Genomic DNA, 23,003 nt, shown 5'->3' with positions numbered 1-23,003 from the left:
ACTGAGGGCCCCGGTCCGAGACGATATCCTCGGGGAGTCCGTAGTAGCGGAAGACATACTGGAACAAGTGCTCGGCGGTCTCGAGGGCTGTAGGAAGCTTGGGTAGCGGTATCAGACGGCAGGCCTTGGAGAACCGGTCAATGAAGGTGAGAATCATCGTATGACCTTGGGAGCTGGGTAAGTCTGTGATGAAGTCCACGGCGATATGCGACCAGGGACGTTGAGGTATGGGTAGAGGTTGGAGCAGACCTGCTGGTGGTTGTTTAGGGGTCTTGGCGATGTTGCAAGCCTGACACCTATTCATGAAGTCGGCGGTGTCGTTCGTCAGCGTCTCCCACCAGAAGCGGTTCCTTAAGGTGGAGGTGATGCCAGGGTGCCCAGAGTTCGGGGCGTCATGCACCCAGCAAATTACCCTCTCCCGGATGCTGGGAGGTACAAATGTCCGGTTGGGTGGACATTCGGGTGGAGGCGGAGCAGTAGCATGGGCCTGGGAGATGTCGGACATGAGGTCCCACTGGATGGGAGCTAGGATCAACTCGGAGGGGATTATGGGTTCGGCGACGGGACGTTGAGGCTCGGCTTCATACTGTCGTGAGAGTGAATCGGCCTTGACATTCTTGGATCCTGGGTGGTAGGAAATGGAGAAGTTGAAGCGGGTAAAAAACAAGGCCCATCTGGCCTGTCTGGGGTTGAGTCTCTTGGCAGAGCGAAGGTACTCTAAGTTGCGGTGATCTGTGAAGACCAGAAATGGGTGTCTGGCTCCCTCCAACCAGTGTCGCCACTCCTCCAGCGCAGCTTTCATGGCCAGGAGTTCGCGGTTGCTGACGTCGTAGTTCTGTTCGGCAGAGGAGAGTTTGCGGGAGTAAAAAGCACAAGGGAATAATTTAGGAGGGTTACCTTGGCGCTGAGAGAGTATAGCCCCAATGCCTGTGTTAGAAGCGTCGACCTCCACCACGAAAGGGATGTCAGGGTTGGGGTGGTGTAAGATAGGAGCGGAGGTGAAGCACTCCTTCAGCTGGTCGAAGGCCTGAAGAGCATCGATGGATCAGAGAAGCTTGGTTCGTCCACCCTTTACCATGGCGGTGAGTGGTGAGGCAACGGTGCTGAAGTTCCTGATACACCTCTGATAGAAGTTTGCGAATCCCAGAAAATGTTGGAGCTCCTTCACTGTGTTAGGTTGAGGCCGGTTTCGAACGGCTTGAACTTTATTGTGGTACATGGCCACCCCCTCAGGGCTGATGATGTACCCTAGGAAGGCGACGGACTTCAGGTGAAACTCACATTTCTCCGCCTTGGCGTATAACTGGTGTTCGATCAGACGTTTCAGTACCTTTCTGACCTGGATGATGTGTTCCTCGAGAGAGTTAGAGTAAATTAGGATGTCGTCAATGTAGACGATCAGGAACCGATTGAGCATGTCTCTGAAGACATTGTTAATGTGGGACTGGAACACCGAGGGGCTATTGGACAAGCCGAACGGCATGACCTGATATTCATAATGGCCACTAGTGGTAGAGAAGGTGGTCTTCCACTCGTCCCCCTCCCGAATGCGGATTAAATTGTAAGCACAGCGCAAGTCCAGCTTGGTGTAGATCTTCGCTGACCTCAGTTGTTCTAGTGCCGCGGGAACTAGAGGCAGTGGGTACCGGAATTTGACGGTGACATCATTCAAGCCATGATAGTCGATACAAGGACGAAGAGAACCATCCTTCTTGCCCACGAAGAAGAACCCGGCTGCCGCCGGAGAAGTGGATGGTCGAATGAACCCCTTGGCTAGCACCTCCTCGATGTAGGACCTCATGGCGAGGGACTCGGGTTCCGACAAGGGGAAGATTCTGCCACGGGGCGGTGTAGCCCCTGGCTTGAGTTCGATGGCGCAGTCGCTGGGGCGGTGAGGCGGAAGTAGTGACGCCTTGGCCTTGCTGAAAGCCTCACTCAAGTCGGCGTATGCTGGGGGTATCAAGGGGGAGGCGCCAGACCCCCTTAAAATGTTGGTGGCCTCCACCGTGGCAGGTAGAACGGGTTTCAGACATCTCGCCGAGCAGTCAGGGCCCCACTGCGTGATTTGACTGTCCCGCCACGAAATTTGTGGTTCGTGTAATCGGAGCCAGGGAAGACCAAGAATTACTGGGTTATGAGGGGAGTGAAGGACATAGAAGTGCGTGGTCTCAGTGTGTAATACACCCACCTGCAGGAGAATGTCGGTGGAGGTGTAACACACTCGGCTGGATCCCAGGGGACGACCATCTAGTGCTGCCACTGTCAAAGAAGGAGTGCAAGCCGTCAGGGGAATGTGGTACTGTTTGCAGAAATTTTCGTCAATGAAGTTGCCCGCCGCTCCTGAGTCTATCATAGCATGCGTACCGGCACTGGACGATAGGTAAGTGAGCTTAACGGGTACTTCGAGGCAGGTTCTAGACTGAGTAGAGGAAATTAACAGACTCACCCCGGACCGTTGTGGTTGTGATGGGCATGTTGGGCAGCTGGCACGTTGATGTCCAGCTTGGCCACAGTATAGACAGAGGCGATTGGAGAAACGGCGTTCTCTTTCCTCTGGAGAGATGTGGGTTCGGTCGACCTGCATGGGCTCCGATGTATCGTGATGTTGATGTCCCATAGGGAAAGGCGTGGACCGCCGGGCTGGGGACCACCGAGCTGGACGTCTGGAGCGGATGAGGTTGTCAATGCGGATCGCCAGTGAGACGAATTGATCTAGTGAGAGTCCCTCATCGCGACAGGCCAGCTCGGATTGGAGTTCCGCGTTCAGACCCTGCCGGAAGAGGAGTTTGTGAGTGGATTCAAGCCAACCGGTTTGGGCGGCAAGGGTGCGAAAGGAGAGTGCGTAATCTGCCGCCGTGCGATTTCCCTGGCGGAGAGCCAGAAGCTGTTCGCCTGCGTTCTTGCCGCCCTCAGGGTGATCAAATATGTCAAGCAAACCTTGCCTGAAGGAGTCAAAGGAAAACTGGGCGAACCCCTGGTTGGTCCAGACCGCGGTTGTCACGGTATTTAAATCCTATGTCTCTTCCTTGTCTCGTGCCTTGTTCATATTGTGTGCGTGAATGTGTAGGCGTGTTGCTTGTTACCGTGATTAGCGCTCTGCCGCAATCACTCCTCTTACCAGCTGTTACTCATTCCCATTCCCTTTAAATTCTCACCACTCTCTCATCTCCTTGTCAGATCGTTGTTTGTGATGTCCAGTGTTGTTCTCCACTCTGAAGTTCCAGTCCAGTTCTCTCGTTGTTCCTGTTTCATGTTCTGTTGCTGTTTCCCGGATTCGTCGTGTCCGTTCTACACTTCTCATCACTCTTCTCACCACGATCACCTGACCATTGGAGACTCTGCGCCACTAGACCATTACCCCGGACTTTTCCCAATCTTCACATTTTGCTGTTAATAAACCAACTGTCACTTGCAACTTGCTTCCTAGTTTCATTCTGTTACAGCGGTAGCCCAGTCGAGGGCTCTCCCTGTGAGCACGGAGCTCATAAAGACAATTTTACTCTCATCAGTGGGATACAGTGCCGGTTGTTGCGAGAGGAAAACCGAGCACTGCATGACGAATCCCTTACATCTTGACGGCGTACCATCAAACTTCTCGGGTAGCGCCAGTCGTGGGCCGGTGGAGGCTATGAAGTGCGGGGCAACGGCGGCAGCCATGCTGGCTTGAGGTATTGCGGGCGCTGGTGTAGGAGCAGGCTGGGGCTGCATCTGCATGGAGCGCATCATCTCCTCTACTGCTGAAGTAAGTCGAGCGAGCTGGTGTTGTTGTGCTGACAACTGATTCGCTTGAGCCGTGAGTTCTTCCGCAATGCGGGAAATTACCGCTGGATCGGTGTTTGGCGAAGTCTTCTGTAACGAAGACTCAGGCAGGTTGGGATCCATAAGCAGTTTAATGATAAACACTCAGTAGTCGTACAGGCAATGGTCAAGCACAGGTAAACAGGTATGTAGAGGCAGGCAGAATCAGAGTAAGGGCAGGCAGAAGATCGGGGCAGGCAGCAAACAATCGATAAACTAGAACTGGCAATAATAATACAGGGCAGGCGGCAAACAAACGAGGTACTGAGACGAAGCTGGGTTGATACACGATAGACAGAACAGGAAACAGGATAAACGCTTGGAATTGTAGCCGGAGCAAAACAAGACTTCGCACTGAAGGAGTAAACAGACATGATTTAAATAGGGAAGAGACAACAAGGAACAGCTGTAGCATAATCAGACCTAGGTATGTGGGCTTATGGGAAATGCAGTCTTTACGGTCAATACTCCGGTGAATCCGACCTCCGGTGGCTGAAAGGGGAGGTGCCTTCACCGGTGTTCGTGACACCCAGCCCTGCTACCCTAAACATTAAACCTAACCTAGTGCCATAAAAAGCAAATATGAGATGTTAAGCACAATTGCTGAAGCAACCACTTCATTTTTTTTTGCTTCTATAACACTTTCGGATAACGTGTCAATTTGCTCTTCAAGACTTCAGAACTTTGATCCTTTGCATCACAAGTGCAGTGCTCCATCAGCTGCCACACAATTTGATTACATTTGAACAAGCTTGTAAATGTAGTTAGGTAAGAATGTCCTATATCACCTTACAAAATCATGCACAAACTTGCTGCCAAAAATCGCCAAATTCGCATGGCATGTGAAAATGAATTGTGAATTTCCGGAAAGTTTCCAGCAAGTTTGCCAGAACTCTTTTTTAGTAAGGGATTAGGGAGTCTAATCGGTCAAATTAAAGGAGGAAAATAGATTAATCATTAACAATAACAATTCTAAACTGTAATTTGTGAACAACTTGAAACTCAAAATACAAAACAATATATATATTTTTTTCTTCAAAGCTTTATTTTATCAAAGTTAGATTTTGTATTGACCAACCATTCTATTTCAAACTTGAAAACGTCAACACTGGAGAAAAATTCCTTACTGTAGAAGGAAATGTGAAAACTTGAAACACTCAATGGTAATTAATTATTAAGTACACTTAAATAATGCAAGTATTGATATTTTCCTCTTAACATATTTTCAGTTCAGGGTATTTCTATTACATTCAGACTGTGTTTAAAGGTGCAATTAGTAAAATTTCGAGGTAAGTCGAAGTGTTTCACATTTGCATACACTGACACCTAGTGGCCTGGATGCTGCATCATTCAAACAGTAGTTTTCAGTCACCAATGCCATTGTAGAAATTCACTATGAGTAAGCCAGGGTTAATTTAATAAGTCAGTGAAAGTGTCCAATTATAGGGCAGTAACTGAGATTAGGCAAATAGAAATCGGCTGGTTATGTGATGCTAACATGGCTGCCCCCATGAGGTGCCACTGCCCCATGTAGAATAATAGAGCTTTTATAAGGTTACTGATATGACTGAACTCTGCATCTCACAATGAGTGGTCATTATTTTATACATAAATTTCAAAATTTCTATTAATTTCTTTAGAAGTAAAACTTTTTAAATGAGGAAAAACATTACTCATTGAACATTGTGTACATTTTTTAATTTTGTGTTTAATTTACTGTTGATTTATTAATGTTAATAATAACTTGTATAAAAGATACAGATTAGAGTTCTTTAAAACTTCATGTTGTAGATCTTGGGATATTTCAGACTTTTTTTATTTGTCAAATAATATGTAATAATAAAGTCATAATAATATGTCAAATAATAACAAGATTAAACAGTAAATAACATACCTCTACACAGGGGCAGATCTAGACCCTTTTTTATATGGTGGCAACACCAAAGCAAGATCTCATACGTAGTTATGTAATAAAGTACCAAGCTTCATTGCAACAAGCACTAGTTCATTAATTGGTGTCACTATGAAATAACAAATGTCTTTGTTAAAGCAAAATTTGCTTTAAAACTGCATTTCCACAGGAATCACAACCACTTTGTAACATTTAAAAAATGAATCATTCTTTTTGCATAATACAAAAAAAGTAACAAAATATATATCTCCAGAGCACCAAGACATTGTCTATTAAACACATCTACAAATTCTAAATGTTCCTATTCTTCACATATAGAACCAGCAATCTGGAGTAAACATCACCACTTTATGCAGACCAAATGTTTTATATTCTTATATGTACACATGGATGGAAAACACATGCATATCTCATGTATTCTGCTAATAAAGTCCTGTAGGCCTAACATCTTTGTAACAGCTGGAATAAGATGTCTGAAACGGAACATTAACACAAAGATAGGTCTATATATATAAACTGTACAGAAAATTGTACTGTGGGAGGCAGTGCTGCAAAACACATGAATATTAATTATGCTGTGCACAGTAAATTTTGATGAACAGTCATTCTTAATAACTGATTCAAGCACCCATATTATTCACATAATATGCCAATTTCATTTCTACATCTGCCACTATCAGCCTTGGGATTTTGTTAGTCAGAAGATGAATACATTGGTCAGCACTTTGATTAAGAACATGATTGACTGATCTAGTAGTAACTGTTTTCCTTTAGTTTTTAGAGGTTTTGGATACTAATTCGCCGAAATATAACTTTTTTATTTTAATAAAACTAGATTGCATCTGTATGTCAGTGGATGGGTGTTACACTTAAAAAATAATATGCAATAAAAGATGCGGGAGAGGAGAGTATCGGAAACACAGATATATTTATTGACAGTTCTGCCTATGAAAAAACATTTTATATTTTAACATTCTAAATAACTTATTCCAGTGCCGGATCGCCAGTCAAAACACACGTAGATGAAACAGAAACTCCTTGTCAAGAACTGGAGATGTTTCATCTGTATTATACACATACCTGACGACAGCTGTTTCAAAAAGTGGTGAGGACACATCTCATCCGTCTCAGCCCTGACAGTGATGTATCTAATAATCATTCAGTGAATACTTGGAAACAACTGAGAAATTAATCTTTTACCTCTTTTTTTCTCTATGTCTTTGTCCATCTGGTCATTTTTGTTGAGGAAACAAGCTCATGAACCCGCGAGAGTGAAAACACTGTACATGCGCTGCAATAGTATGTAGGCAATTGGTCGATGCCCTGATTGGCCGCTGCTGTCAACAATCACGGGATTGGATGCTGCTGTAATCAATCACGCTATGGGTTGGTAGTCATTTGTGTGTTGGGTGAGAATTTAGGCAGATTGACATGAATAATCCCCTACACAATGTCAACATTAACTATAATATACTTACATTTATATTAAATACATTTGGATACTTATTTTGGGATGGGTTGGCAATGCTTTTTCTTAAGGTGGCATTTATTACCCTATGCCACCCCGGTAGATCCGCCCCTGTGACGGTGAGATTTCGGGTGAATGTGCCTCATGGTCTCCCGATGAGAACTAGAGTTCATGTGGACGTGGACGATACAGGGAGACCTGAGGGTCTACAATGCTTGTTGCCATGTTGTACTTTAACACAATGTTTTATGCAGTAAACATCATGTTCATCTATAGAGAAACACTCCTTGATTATGAGCCTGCTTCATCTATCTTGCCGAGTCTAACAGGTTGGACATGCAGCGCAACTGGCAGTGTGCCCTCTAGCGGTGAATGACTGTATAGACAGTCTTTTCTTTATCTGCTGGCAAGATAACTCAATGCTTTTGTGCTGCAATTGATTAATTGATGATCGATAAGCTTATTTGATCAAATTATTATTGGCAAATAATCGATCGTTAATTATTCATTAAAATCCCTAGTGCACATCCCTAGAACAGGGCGAAAAGTAAGTGTTTACGAACTGATAATCTGACGGTTTACACGTGAAATGTGTGAAAGTGAATAAAAGTAATTGTTGTTGTGCCTCTAGTGTTTATTTCACATAACTGCCGTGATATGTAAAATGAGGACCATAAAATAAAAATAAACATTTTGCAAAACTGTAGGTAGAGTAGCGTGATTCTATGAGACTAGGCTAGTTTTCGAACAGGTTTCTTGAACATGCAATTCAGAAATAATTCAAACCCTTCAAAGACAGTTAACAGGTAAAGATGTCACACTCTAGGGTTTCAGTTTTTAATGAATAATAAATTGTAAAATAATAAAAGTCCTAACTTCAAAATGCTTATAATAATATACTAACTCCTTCACTTTTCTACAACAGTGCATACCATACAGCTTTGAAGTATGGAGCCCCGAGTTCACCAAACTTCAGCTTTGGTTTCCATACTGCACTTTTAGGTGTAGGAATATAAGTGAATGGAACACAAAGTCTAGTGTGATCACACAAATTGAAATACTGAACAGAAATACTGTAAACTCTGAATTATCTAAATGGAAAAAATGGGTGTTTTAAGCTAATCGCATAATCATCTTAAACTTGTTAGTTTAAAATCACTCAAGACTAATGAGGCCTATTGTGAACATTTACAGTAAATACATGTTTAAAAGTCATACTCTGACCCTGTAATTATGGTGAGCAACAGGTTTTTTTCTCATTTTAAACTGTGAGAAGAAAACGTGTGGTTAGCTAACTTTCACTAAAGTGCTAGTTAGAACAAGATCTTCACATACGTTTTGCTGCTATGTAGAAGGTACAGCCAGGTGTTCAGATCATATAAACGTATTCAGAGCAGCATGTGTACACATACCATTCTGAACTGAGGAAGGGATGTTGGATCTGAGGAGAGGGATATACTGTATTTGCAATAATTTTGCTGGCGATATAAAATGAAACAACATTGAATATATCACAATGATTTGTCCATAAAGTATCCTAAAGACTCATTAGTGTTTAAGTTCAAACTGTCCACTGAAAACTGAAATGATTCCAAACTCTTATGAACAATTGAACGATTTGTTTGTTGCACCACTAACATAGTCCTTGTGTGACATTTTACATGCATTAAAATATATGCAGGTAATGCATATACTGTACAAAGTATTGCTGTTTATAATGTATGGTTAGTTGAAATTATCATTACTGTGATTCAAAAAAGTAATTACCAATTTCAGAGCAATTATATTTTCTGAATTGTAACCTTGTCACCAGCCCTTTAAGAGGATGTGTGTGTATGCAGTCCTGAGATCAGTTTTAGAAGCAAATTTGATTAACTGATATGTTTATAGATAGTCTTGTTGCCTTTGATGTGCTCTGACACAATATTTTCCCCCCATTACTCCCAGACCCAGCAAATGCCGAAACATCATCCTAACTTCAAATTAGATTTCCGACCTATTAGCTCCCCATTTAAGAGGTCAAATAGGACTTAATTTGGAATCTAAAAACATCTACACAAAACCCAGAAACTGACATTTGTGAAGTGCCATTTTTGCAGTTCAGTTTGTTTATAATATGGCGTCAGACTGTCAAGAATTTGCAGAGGTAAGGCCACGTCGGTGACCCAAGGTCAAGGGGTCATGAATGGTGGGAAAAAGCCTCCTGTGTTCATATAAACATGGCACTGCCATAGCAACAGGGCTGATTTCTGATCTCTCTCGTGGCATGATCATATTATCCAAGATTTGTGTCTGTACACTCAAAAACTAAAACGCTCTATGTCCTCATAATTTTTTTTCTGATACTCAACAAGAAATAACCATATTTTAATTTAATGGAAATATGGAGACTTGTGAAATTAAATAAACTATTTTAGCAGCTTATGTTAGAAAAAAAAAAAAATAAATTCCCATGTATCTGTGTCTATCTGAATACGGATTTGAATACTTTCGTTTATGGCCAGCAAAAGTATTATGTGTTATGTATTATTATGCACTTCTAATGCAAATGGTAAAGTTCCATTTTACAAGTTTAAAGTGCAACCATATAAAGTATGATCAAATTTTCATGAATTGTGTTTTATTAGCCAATTCTAATTGGCTAAATCAAACAAGCAGAAAAATATATATTTTTAAATGTAGAGAGGGAATAGAGCTGACAGAAACAGATCCACCAGATCTGATGAACAGAAGTGATATGCATAAATTAAAATCAGCACAGAGAAAGACACAGTAAAATCTGGTTGCTGCCGGCACACTACATAAGTCTGTGTTTGTAGCTTGCTAGCCTGCTTAGTTGTAACCTGCACAAGAAGAGACAGTCACAATGTAAAAGAAAACTGCTTTTATTAAAGAGCAGGCAAAAGTACAAAAGGGCAAATCCAGAGAAGAGTAGTAATGGGGAGCGATAGGTCGAAGCCGGGGAATCAGGATATGGCAAAGGGGCGAATCTACAGAAGAGTGGTCGAGGAAAGCGTAAGATAGAAGCCGGGGAAATCAGAATCAGTATAACAGGTAAGTAGAATAAGACAAGCTAGTTGAATAGACAGGGGAGCTAGGGGAACACTAGAGCTGGCAAAGTGAAGGGGTAAACTAAACAATAACCAACAAGAGTGAAACGAAAGGGTTGTGATATATATAGGGGAAAAAACGAGCGGTGCAGGTGACACGAATAACCTAGTGATTGGGACGAGTGCGGGTGAAACTAATACTCTGGTGATTGGGAGCGAGCGTGAGAGCCCGAGGGGGGTGATTGGGAGCGAGCGTGTGAGCTCGAGGAAGCGGAGCGAACTAGAGGAGCGGGGTTCGTTACATTAGTATTGATTATTCTTATATGTTCATCGTTTTGTCCTTTGACATTTTACAGCGTGCTTCGGTTTTTTCCTCAACTGCATGTATTTTACCGTGTGTACTCTTTTTCTATCTTTTTTCATTCTTTTTTCTCCGCTTGTATACATCTCGCGTCTCAACTGCATTGATTTGATTTCTCCACCGTGTTTAATCTCAAACCTCTGCTGATCAGGAACCTCTGATGGGCCTTTTTCACAATGGAGTCAATGTGTGTCTCCCACTTCAGGTCCTGTGAGATGGTAGTGCCCAGGAACCTGAATGACTCCACTGCTGCCACAGTGCGGTTTAGAATGGTGAGGGGGGTCAGTGTTGGGGTGTTCCTCCTAAAGTCCACAATCATTTTGAACAACTCAAACTCTTTTGAGCATGTTCAGCTCCAGGTTGTTATGATTGCACCAGTGACCCAGCCGTTCAACCTCCTTTCTGTATGCAGACTCATCGTCATCTCGGATGAGGCCGATGACAGTTGTCGTCTGCAAACTTCAGGAGCTTGACAGAGGTGCAGTCATTTGTGTAGAGGGAGAAGAGTAGTGGGGAGAGCACACATCCCTGGGGGGCACCAGTGCTGACTGTACAGGTGCTGGAAGTAAATTTCCCCTGTCTCACAAGCTGCTGCCTGTCTGTCAGAAAGATGGTAATCCACTGACAGATAGACATGGGAACAGGGAGTTGGTTTAACTTAGTCCAGAGCATAGCTGGGATGATGGTATTGAAAGCTGAACTGAATTCCACAAAAAGAATCCTTGCATATGTTCCCGGAATGTTCACGTTACAGGATATGATGCAATCCCATGTTGACTGCATCAACCACAGACCTGTTTGCATGATAAGCAAATTGAAGGGGATCCAGAAAGGGTCCAGTGATGTCCTTCAGGTGGGCCAACACCAGTCTCTCAAATGACTTCATGACCACAGACGTCAGGGCGACAGGTCTGTAGTCATTAAGTCCTGTGATTTTTGGTTTCTTAGGGACAGGGATAATAATTGAGCATTTGAAGCAGCATGGGACTTCACACTGCTCCAGTGATCTAGTGAAGATCTGAGTGAAGATGGGGGCCAGTTGGTTAGCACAGGATCGGAGGCACGCTGGTGAGATGCCATCTGGGCCTGAAGCTTTCCTCATCTTTTTCTTCTAAAAGATGTACCATACATCATCTTCACAGATCTTGAGTGCAGGTTGAGTAGCAGGAGGGGGGTTGCAGGAGGTGTTGGTGTTTGTGTGTAGTGAAGGTCAGAGTGGGTGTGGGATATGAGATTGGGCCTTTCAAATCTACAGTAAAGCACATTCAGGTCATCAGCCAGTCGTTGGTCCACCACAGGGTTGGGGGTAGGAGTCCTGTAATTAGTAAGATGTTTCAGGCCACTCCACACTGATGCAGAGTTGTTAGCTGAAAACTTGTTTTCCAGCTTCTCAGAGTAGCTTTTGTAAGGAACATGGAAATAGAGACTCCAGCCACTATTGTTAAATGCATTTCCAGTGCTGGCTAATGCTAAACATACATTTACTAAAATTGTTATTCATGTTGGCACTAACGATGTCCGGCTTCATCAGTCGGAGATCACTAAAGATAATGATAGATAAAGTGGTGTGTGAAGCTCTGGCCCCCTCCCTGCTTGTTGTGGTGGTAAGGTTTATGTGGCAGGGCGGAGGGCGGGGCCGTGTGGTCATTCTACACACCTGGTCCCTTATCAGGCTAATCAAGCCTCAAGATAAAGTGGTGTGTGAAGCTCTGGCCCCCTCCCTGTTTGTTGTGGTGGTAAGGTTTATGTGGCAGGGCGGAGGGCGGGGCCGGGTGGTCATTCTACACACCCGGTCCATTATCAGGCTAATCAAGCCTCCAAGAGGGATAAAGGCCGACTGCAGAGGATGGTGCGGGAGAGAGAGATCGTTTACGGGCATGTACATCATGTGTAAATGCCCGTAAACGATCTCTCTATCCTACATACTATCCCTCATACTTCATATGCCACTGCCTGAATCTAGGACTTAGGTTGGACCTCACCGAAATAACCTGCCAGGTTGAACTGCGATGCACCTCATTGATCTCTGCCTGCATCACCTTTATCTAATGATGGACTACTCTATTGAAATAGAATACATAGACTATGAATGAATTGCCAACGAAAGCCTTCATCAGCCAACTAACAAAGGAAAATGCATCTATGTGAATTTCTGCAATTAATCCAGGATGGACTTCAAAGAAATTAGTCATTAATCTTACAGTTCATACAAAAACTTTTTTTAAAGACTGGACCTTAACACTTCACAAAATTTTAAACCATGACTTGCACTGCAAACAATTAATGAGGGGAGCCAGAGGGGAACTGGCCCCCACAGTGAGTCTGGTTTCTCCAAAGGTTATTTGACTAAATGTCAAAATCAAAAGTAACAGTCAGTATCTGGTGTGGTCACCACCTGCATTAAGAATTGCAGTGCATCTCCTCCTCATTTGGTGGAGAAACTGGCTACACTAGATTTGCCAGTTCTTGCAGTGAGATGTTACCCCACTCTTCCACCAAGGTCCCTGCAAATTCCCAGACATTTCTGGGGGGAATGGCCCTAGCCCTCACCCTCCGATCTTCACTGGCCATGGCAGAACACTGACATTCCTGTCTTGCAGGAAATCATGCAGAGAACAAGCAGTACGGCTGGTGGCATTGTCATGCTGGAGGGTCATGTCAGGATGAGCCTGCAGGAAGGGTACCACATAAGGGAGGAGGATGTCTTCCCTGTAACGCACAGCATTGAGATTGCCTGCAATGACAACAAGCTCAGCCCGATGATGCTGTAACACACAGCCCCACCACATTCATCCCACTCCAGAGTACGGGCCTTGGTGTAACATTCATTCCTTCGATGATAAACGTGAGTCTGACCATCATCTCTGGTGAGACAAAACTGTGACTCGTCAGTGAAGAGCACTTTTTGCCAGTCCTGTCTGGTCCAGGTTTGTGCCCATAGGTGACGCTGTTGCTGGTGATGTCTGGTAAGGACCTGCCTTACAACAGGCCTACAAGCCCTCAGTCCAGCCTCTCTCAGCCTATTGTGGACGGTATGAGCACTGATGGAGGAATTGTGCATTCCTGGTGTAACTTGGGCGGTTGTTGTTGCCATCCTATACCGGTCGCACAGATGTGAAATTCGGATGTACCAATCCTCTGCAGGTGTTGTTACACGTGGTTACAGACGATCAGCTGCCCTTCCTGTCTCCCTGTAGCACTGTCTTAGGTGTCTCACAGTACAGATATTGCAATTTATTGCCCTGGCCACATCTGCAGTCCTCATGCCTCCATGCAGCATGCCTAAGCCACTTTAACACAGATTAGCAGGGATCCTGGGCATCTTTCTTTTGGTGTTTTTCAGAGTAAGTAGAAAGGTCTCTTTAGTGTCCTAAGTTTTTATAACTTTGACCTTAATTGCCTACCGTCTGTAAGCTGTTAGTGTTTTAACAACTGTTCCACAGGTGCATGTTCATTAATTGTTTATGGTTCATTGAACAAGCATGGAAAACACTGTTTAAACCCTTTACAAAATAAAGATCTGTAAAGTTATTTGGATTTTTGCTAAATTATCTTTAAAATACAGTGTCCTGAAAAAGGGACTTTTAAAGGGACTTCAGCTCTGTAAAGCTGTTTTAAAATGATGTGTGTTGTACAAAGTGCTATACAAATAAAAATGACTTGACAGAGAGAGAATTATGCTCCTCTATTTGAAAAGAGAAGCAGAGTGAAGTTAGAAGCAGAAACAGAGACTGGAGCCAGTGACACATCTCCAGTGGAGTATGACGCCGTTTCACAGTGAAAGAAAACATCTCTTTGTCTCCAATATTGGAAAAAAGGGTGAATGTCAAAAGAAGCACTTTGCTGCAATTTTGCTGTTGGAAAATTAGTAGTGTCATTCCAATGCGCCAGTCAGAAAATCTAATGTTGAAGACAATGTGCTCCTTTGTTCATGTGAATTGTGAACTAACAGATGCATACAGTCATGGGAGAAGGAGAATGTTCCAACCAATGCAGTCCAAAGCATTGTTGGTCCAGATATAGAGTGGCCCAGCTTTTTATGGTCTTTCAATTGCAGTGGTTTACTCAATGAATCTAGAGATGTGCATGGATCTCATGCACATTGAATACATATGGGCATGATTATCCTTGTAGCTGAATGAGAGAAGCGCCTTCATGCATCCTCACACTCGATGCATGCGCACTTGCATGTTCACAAGAGAACTGACGCACCATTGACTAATATTGTATTGACAAAATCACATCATACATCCTACAAGAAATATTTGTTTGTGTTCCACAGAATAAAGAAAGTCATGAGTAAATTTACCTAATTAAAGTTTCTGATCTTATTGTGCATTCTTTATGCTAGCTGTTATTCTTAATAATAAGACAATGTTTGTCTTGGCAATCTTTTATAAAATTTCATAACTTACTCTGCCTCTGAACCAACTTTGTTTCTTGGCTGAACTCATGAATCCCTCTTACTTTTTCAACCCCTCCCCTTCTTCTATCTTGCACCATTTTAGTATATAAAGAACACTTTCACTTTAATCAATTTCTGATAAAATCAAGTCCTGTCCTACATTTTTCTTTTTGAATATCCTTTTCCAATTAAAAATGCATCAGATTATGGAAGTGAACTTGTGGTTCATGTTGATGTTTAGGACTGGTTCACATCAAAGCTTTATAATTGAATCTATAATAATCTTAAACTGGAACATATCCAGATCTGCTTAAATTTACTTTAAAGTCCTACTGATTGATTTAAGACATGTCCCTTATTTAAGTTTAAGTCAGTCCAACACCTAACCTTGGCAACGACTTCCCTCTTGAAAGTGTACTTACCAGAATAAAATGTAAAGGGCGCCTATTATTCCCCATTTCACAAGATGTAATTTAAATCTTTGGTGTCCCCAGAATGTGTCTGTGAAATACCCAACAGTTCATTCATTATACCATGTTGAAAATGCCAATTTTTGGTTGGTAATAAAAGGAGCTGTTTTTGTGTGTGTGTGTGTGTGTGTGTGTGTGTGTGTGAGCGTGTATTTATCACTTTGTGGGGACCAAATGTCCCCATAAGGATAGTAAAACCCGAAATTTTTGACCTTGTGGGGACATTTTGTCGGTCCCCATGAGGAAAACAGCTTATAAATCATACTAAATTATGTTTTTTGAAAATGTAAAAATGCAGAATGTTTTCTGTGAGGGTTAGGTTTAGGGGTAGGGTTAGGTTTAGGGGATAGAATATAAAGTTTGTACAGTATGAAACCATTATGTCTATGGAAAGTCCCCATAAAACATGGAAACACAACGTGTGTGTGTGTGTGTGTGTGTGTGTGTGTGTGTGTGTGTGTGTGTGTGTGTGTGTGTGTGTGTGTGTGTGTGTGTGTGTGTGTGTGTGTGTGTGTGTGTGTCTTTAAATGCAAATAAGCTGGTGCTCCCTGCCCTGTATAGGATGGAGTTTTGACATCTCTGCTTCGGATAACTAGACATCATAAGCAATATGACTAATGATGGTGTTCAGCCCTATATGTTTGAACCGGAGTCAGACACTGATGAGGGAGAGACTCCATCAGAAGTAACAACTTTGAGAATGAACCAGGAAGTTTCCAAATGGTTATTTGGCAAATGTATTTATTTGTTGTAGAGATTTTTCAGCAGTTTTGCAACGATGGATCAGCAGCACACACACACAAATAATGTTACAATGTTCACTATGCACTATAACGAAACAACACACACAAACAAACAAGTCCGTCGGCAGTGTCCGTCAACAGTCGTGGGCAGGGCCTGTACAATGTGACGTCACTTTGTGCAGAATATGCGAACGGTTTGTTCTGAGACAGTGCTTCTGATTAATGGGTATTAAAAAAAAGGACTGGGTGGATTTTTATCATTATAAGGTGGTTGTGTACACAAACTGCCAACACACATTTATGATCAAACACCATGTAAAAGTGAATTTTGCATAATAGGTCCCCTTTAACAAAACAACTTTGTATCATTAATCGCTCCATTTGCTAAGTGTTAACATAACTTTTTGGATATGTAAGCATGTCATGTCTTTTAAATGCAATTCAACACTGCATCTATAGTAATACAGTTTTAAACTTCATGATGTTATGCACCTGGATTCAAAAAAGGCAACATTTTGAAATAACGAAAAACACCACTCCTCAAATCATCTGAGAGTGGCCTAATTAACATACTGTATACTGTATTAGGTGGAAAATATTCCTGGCAGCAAAATGCCACATTTCAGTCCAGAACAACTCAGGGCAAAGGTGCTGACCAACAGAAAAACATGCTTTTCCAAATAGCAAAAGAGAGTTTTGAACAAGGAGTTCCATTATACCTGAAGAGAGCTATCTGTTAGCATTCCCATTCAAACCAATGACTTTTGCATGACTGGCGCATATTTACACATCTTTGCTTCACTCAGTTGCAAAAACACTTTTTGAGCCAAAAACCTGTGCCGTAAATCCTATGTGACTGATCACTTAATATTAAAACTCCTTGCACCAGATAGGTAAATAGTATAAGTCCATTCAAGCTTTTAGGAGGCCTCCAAAAGTATGCTCACAATTAAGACATCAAAGATAAAGTAATGAAATTTTTTTTATTTAGATGCTTGTAAAAATAGTCAGAATATGCAGCGACTTTTGAATGTTAATCAAAGAAATATTTGAAATATAGATATATATATTTTGCCCAAAAAAGATAACCAGCCAAATCTTGATCCCTTGGTTGTGAATGACTGCCTCTTTGAGTGTGAACTGAAGTTAGGATTATGACTAGGTCAAAGTTCAAGCGGGCTATACTTTAGACACAAACCATCCGTCTCTAAGATTGTATCTATGTATTTTCTCTGAGCAAATGCCTTAAAACCTCAGTATATCTACAAAATATCAGGCTTGCATTGTTTGTCAAGCTTGTGATGTGGAGATAGCAGGCAGGGTGTCAGGACACGACTAGACACTTTCTAATCTAATAACGTTTTAATATCAGAGGGATTTGAGACAGGAAGACAAGACTTTAGATGGTGGAAGAGAGTATAATGTGTGTCAATACAGTTAATGAGACTGGTCACTGAAATTGTGGGAAACGTGGGAATGTTGTACGGGAAATTAATAGGAAATGTGTACTTCCCTGCCATACAGTACTCAAATAGTAGTATGTAATTTGAGGATCTCCAAATACTCACTACACATGATACAGCAGTCAAACAATACCCAGATGACATACTGTATCTACTGTGATTTTAAAGAGGGCAACCAGTGGACACTTTGATATCCCATAATGCCACGGGAGCAGAGAAGCCGTCAGATTCGAAAAGTTGGACAAAAATGGCAGAGAACTGTGAGCTAGGTGGCTCTTTTCAATTCTGAGAGCTATAGATACCTCTGGCTTAAATTGAACTTTAAATTGAACAACACCAGCGTAAATAGTTTCTGTGGTTGTCTTTAGAATGTAAAAAAACACATGGGTCAAAGGACAATGCCAGATGTAATATGTCTTGGAATGTATTTATATCCATCCTTCCTTCCTTCCATCCATCCATCCATCCTTCCATCCATCTTCCACTTTTCCGGGTCACGGTGGTAGCAGATTGAGCAAAGCAGCCCATATCACTTTTCCCTAGTCACATCCTCCAGCTTGTACCGGGGTATCCCAAGGTGTTCCCAGGTCAGCTGAGAGATATAATCCCTCCAGCACATTCTGGGTCTTCCCCGTGGTCTACTCTCAGCTGGACATGCCTGGAGCATTCCCGCAGGAAGGCGTCAAGGAGGCATCCTGACCAGATATCCGAACCACCTCAACTGGCTTCTATCAATGAGGAGCAGTGGCCCTAACCTGAGCCCCTCCAGGATGGCCGAGCTTCACACCCTATCCCTTAGGATGTGCCCAGACATTACAATGAAAGCTTACAGTATTTGTGTACCAGCTTGAATCCTCCATCTTATTCTTTATTTTACTATACACAGCTCATGACCATAGTTGTAGATCATAGATCGACTGGTAAATTAGCAGGAGGTTCATAGTAAAACTTCACCCAGCCTATGATGATTTGCTGGTCTAAGCTGGTCTTTCAGCCTGGACAAACTGGTCTTCAGCAAGTTTAGCCATTCTACAAAAGCCCAGCCAATATAGTGCTCAGCTAGTTTAGCTGGTCGCCCAGCCTGACCAATCAGGCCCTGTGCCTAAAACCACCTACAACCAGCCAAGGACTAGCCTGACCAGGTAAGATCAGAAAACAAACTGGGCTGCATTTCCCAAAAGCATTGCAAGCTTAAGTTGATCGTAGAGACCACTGGCGTACGATGCTTTTGGGATGCTTTTTTCTTTCCGTCAGCAGGGACTACACACATGCATACGTTCAGAATGTACTTCATCAATGGTTGTTCAGTAGGTTCTTCATAAATTTCAGTACATACTATGACATGGAATTTTGAGTCATAGAGAGTTTGATTGCGTTTTTTTCATTCATGGGCATGTTAGAATACATATCGTGCCCCTTTTTGCTTGAGTAATGCATGTAGACAGGCTGATGCCAGATTGTCTGGTATAGCTCATCCCCTAGCTGCCTTGAAAAAAGCCTCATGTTTGTATGACTCAGCTGGATACAATGAGCCCCAAATTAAATGTGAATGAGGGAAAATAGACTATTGACTCATGAGGAAAAACCGCTGAGGGACCATCACTTTTCAGAGATGCTGATCCCAAATGGCAGCAGTAAAGCATCCATTTTGTTTCAAGTAAAATGGCTGATGACTATAGCAGAGAGATGACAGATTTGTGGGAAAACTTACAGCAGTTGCTTAACTGGCATGGTGTTGTAAAATTCCAGTTCTCAAATGGAATTCACCCCTGTAATCTCTGTCATGATATCTTAATTAAGAGGAAATTTAATAAGAGTTGGGAAAGAATGTATTAAGAGGATAAAGAAAGGATTAAATTACACAATGAAAGAAAGTGAGAAATACAAATGCGAGGGGGGAATTCACAAAGAATGAATTGTGCCTGCTGATAGCGATGTTTATTTGCACATGTTGTCTGTGTTGTTTTAGTGGCTGGTTTGCTAAAGGAGTTATGCAAACCAGTTAACGGACTAGCACACACACACACACACACACACACACACACACACACACACACACACACACACACTTGTTGTGTTTCCATGTTTTATGGGGACTTTCCATAGACATAATGGTTTTTATACTGAACAAACTTTATATTCTATCCCCTAAACCTAACCCTACCCCTAAACCTAACCCTCACAGAAAACTTTCTGCATTTTTACATTTTCAAAAAACATAATTTAGTATGATTTATAAGCTGTTTTCCTCATGGGGACCGACAAAATGTCCCCACAAGGTCAAAAATTTCGGGTTTTACTATCCTTATGGGGACATTTGGTCCCCACAAAGTGATAAATACACGCTCACACACACACACACACACACACACACACACACACACACACACACACATTATCTGTGATGAATGTAATTTGCATGGCACAATTCCTGATCTTAAGAATGTTATAACTTGCCTGGTTAAATAAAGTACAATTAAATAATAATAATAAAAGTTTGAATCTAGAATTAGCCTAATTTACATAGAAAGGAAACATGCTTGTGCTGTAAAGAATGACGATTGTTTCATCCAAATTTGCCTACTGTCAGAGTAGGAACTGACAAGTATGGGCCATGAAAAAGTATGTTTTTAGGTATGCAGGTGAGTAGTATAAATACATTGCCAGACACACTTCATCCGGGACCATGGCATTGTCCAGTGACCTGACTATATGAAGTAGTGACAACAACCATGAAAATAATCTAATCTGTTTTTAAAAGAAAAAGCACAATTGAAGCACAAGTAACAACTTTCTTGGCATATATATAAGTAAAATGAGCCACACGACTTAAGGGTTTCTGCCATTTTTATTACAAATTCTTTGTATATAAATTCGATGTAGTAGGTCATACTGGTATTCCTTACCACCTGTTTTATGAATACTGAAGACTTGGACACCCTACTCCTTTGACACACTGCCTTTTATACTACATATTAGGGAAGTACGCATTTTTGGATGCAGCCAATGACCCCTCCCGCCATGCAAGATTGGGTTTCCCCAAAGAACTTGAGGAGAAAAGCTCTCTGTATTTAAGCATTCACATGCCTCTGAGCTTTGATGTAGAAAGTAGGGGCAGCAGGACCACATGCTAAGTGCATTCACACTGTACTGTATTAGGATGAACAGACGTCATGGTTTAGCTGGGACAGTCATGGTTTCACTGTTCCCAGTGTCCCAACAATTAAATTAAAATGTAAATATGTCTCGGTTCAGCTGTAAGGCTCTCTGATTTAAAATTAAGTATCCTCAATGTTCTTCTTAATATCATTATATTGGAGAGAATTACATTTGTGTCATTGCTTTTTACTTTCATTCTAGAACGTTCTGAAACAAAAGTATCTGTAAGTGAAATCGTCCATGAACCAATCAGTGAAAATCAAATAGGCTCATGAACACCTCCAGATCATCCTTTTTTTTGTCAATTATCAGATAGTCTTAACCTAAGAAGGCACACTCAGATCAGCCACAGCACATTCAATGACTGAATATTATTGAAGCTGGGGTTTAGTTTCCTCTGTTGCTTTCATATTTACACGTTTCTACTTAGTGGGCCAAGAGCATACCAGTGCTCATGCTGATAGCTTTAGCAGAGGCCATACGTTAAAACCTCCCGCCAGCTAATCTCATTAAAGAGCAGGACCTCTGCTGACAATGCTCACAGAACCTTCACACAATGCTGTTGAAACATTTAGGGAAGTGTTTGGGGATTAGAAAGGGAATGTTTCTCTTCCAGCTCCCTTTTTGCTGGCTATGGAGACCAAACATATTTAGCTGGGTCAGAGGCACTGGAACCCCTTGCCACCCATGAATTTAGAAACAAATATCAAAAGACTGACTCTGACTTTGAACATTACACCAGGAAGCTGCTACAGTGAGTTAGCTTTGTAATATTTGTTTAATAAAAGGATAGGTTCCAAACAGGTAAAGTCAATAAGGTTAGCCAGGGATAGTATAAAACAGACCAGTTGATGAAAAATGAATGGGAGTAATTGCAGCGCACAATGTAGTGGCTTTAAAAGTGGAAATCCCACCTTTCAGTTAAGAGACAATAACCGTGAGACTTTATTTTTGTTTTTTTTACTCTAGAATGTGCACACATCATGAAACTGCATTTCCAAACATTAGTTTAGAAATGTTAGTCAGAATTAATATTTTCACATGCTGCCAAAAAGACACTTGTAAACAGAAGTTGCGTCGCCTGAATATGTAACTATAGTAACAGCGAGCTGTTCTTTCTTAGATGCACAATTACATTTTAGCAATGCTTTTTTTGTGACCAATTACATTTTACATTTATCAGATTACAGTTATTGACTTTCAGTTCAGTTCATTACTTTTAAGTACATTACTAGGTTACACATATTTCTTAATAACTTTATGTAGAATTTTATCAAAACATAAATTGTTAATTTGTATTTCTGTTTTGTATTTCTGTGACAGCTGAAGGGAGTGCACCTCTATTATGGATAAACATGTGGTGCAGAGTTTATTACTACCATGTGACAATGAACAAGGTGGAAATAGATATTTTATTTAGAATTTTGTTGAGCAGAAAGACAACAAATTTCAGTAAAAATAGTTTTTATCTGTAAACTCAATCTGATTCCAGTTTTAGAGAAGTAATTATAAGAAATTTACAGTGGATTACTTTTTCTGAGTAAATAATAGCTAAAGTATGATATGGGTTTGACACGAAGGCTTACTTGTCTGCATAGTCAAAAGCTTAATTTGACTACGCACACCTACACAGGTGGTTGCCATATGCACACCATGACTGCTATGAGATACTGGACTATATTCCTTTATACTCAAGTTATACAAATGCAGGTATCTCCAGACCTCCTAACACACACGCTTTTGATGTGCACATCAATTGTTGTTGTTTCTACCTTCATCTCGTGTTGTTTAGCACAATTACATTTTCTTCTAGCACTTCTTCGTGACAGCATCGGTGCAATTGTGAGTGTTGGCACCTTGTGGACCTACTAACTAGTTAAAAACATTCCAGGCGCCTGTGCATTCTGCATGTTCACAGTATACACGGTTTGGAAAATCGGGCTGCACGTGTTCAGTGCTCGAGCACTCTGCCGATGACGAAATTTGTGTATTGCATCCTGTATGCAGATACCTAGCATTTGAGTATAACTGAAGTATGAGTTGGGCTTTACTCAACACTGGTTGCCAAGCAGGGTTCAAAATGAATACATGCCATGTGCCAAAAGCAAGTTAAAATTGTCTTTGGTGAGTAAGTTGGCAGTTGGCAGGTAATTGTTTTCAGTATTAATGATTTG

At 41.7% G+C, this 23,003-nt stretch overlaps 1 pseudogene; it reads left to right on the top strand.

The window, feature by feature from the left end:
- The first annotated feature begins 2,466 nt into the window (after positions 1-2,466).
- LOC127617758 (uncharacterized) overlaps positions 2,467-23,003 on the top strand; it is a 31,917-nt pseudogene continuing 11,380 nt past the window's right edge.

Source organism: Xyrauchen texanus, chromosome 24 (assembly GCF_025860055.1).
Source record: "Xyrauchen texanus isolate HMW12.3.18 chromosome 24, RBS_HiC_50CHRs, whole genome shotgun sequence".
Classification (NCBI taxonomy): domain Eukaryota; kingdom Metazoa; phylum Chordata; class Actinopteri; order Cypriniformes; family Catostomidae; genus Xyrauchen; species Xyrauchen texanus.
The sequence above is the reverse complement of the archived record's forward strand: the minus strand, read 5'-3'. Positions and strand labels throughout refer to the sequence as shown.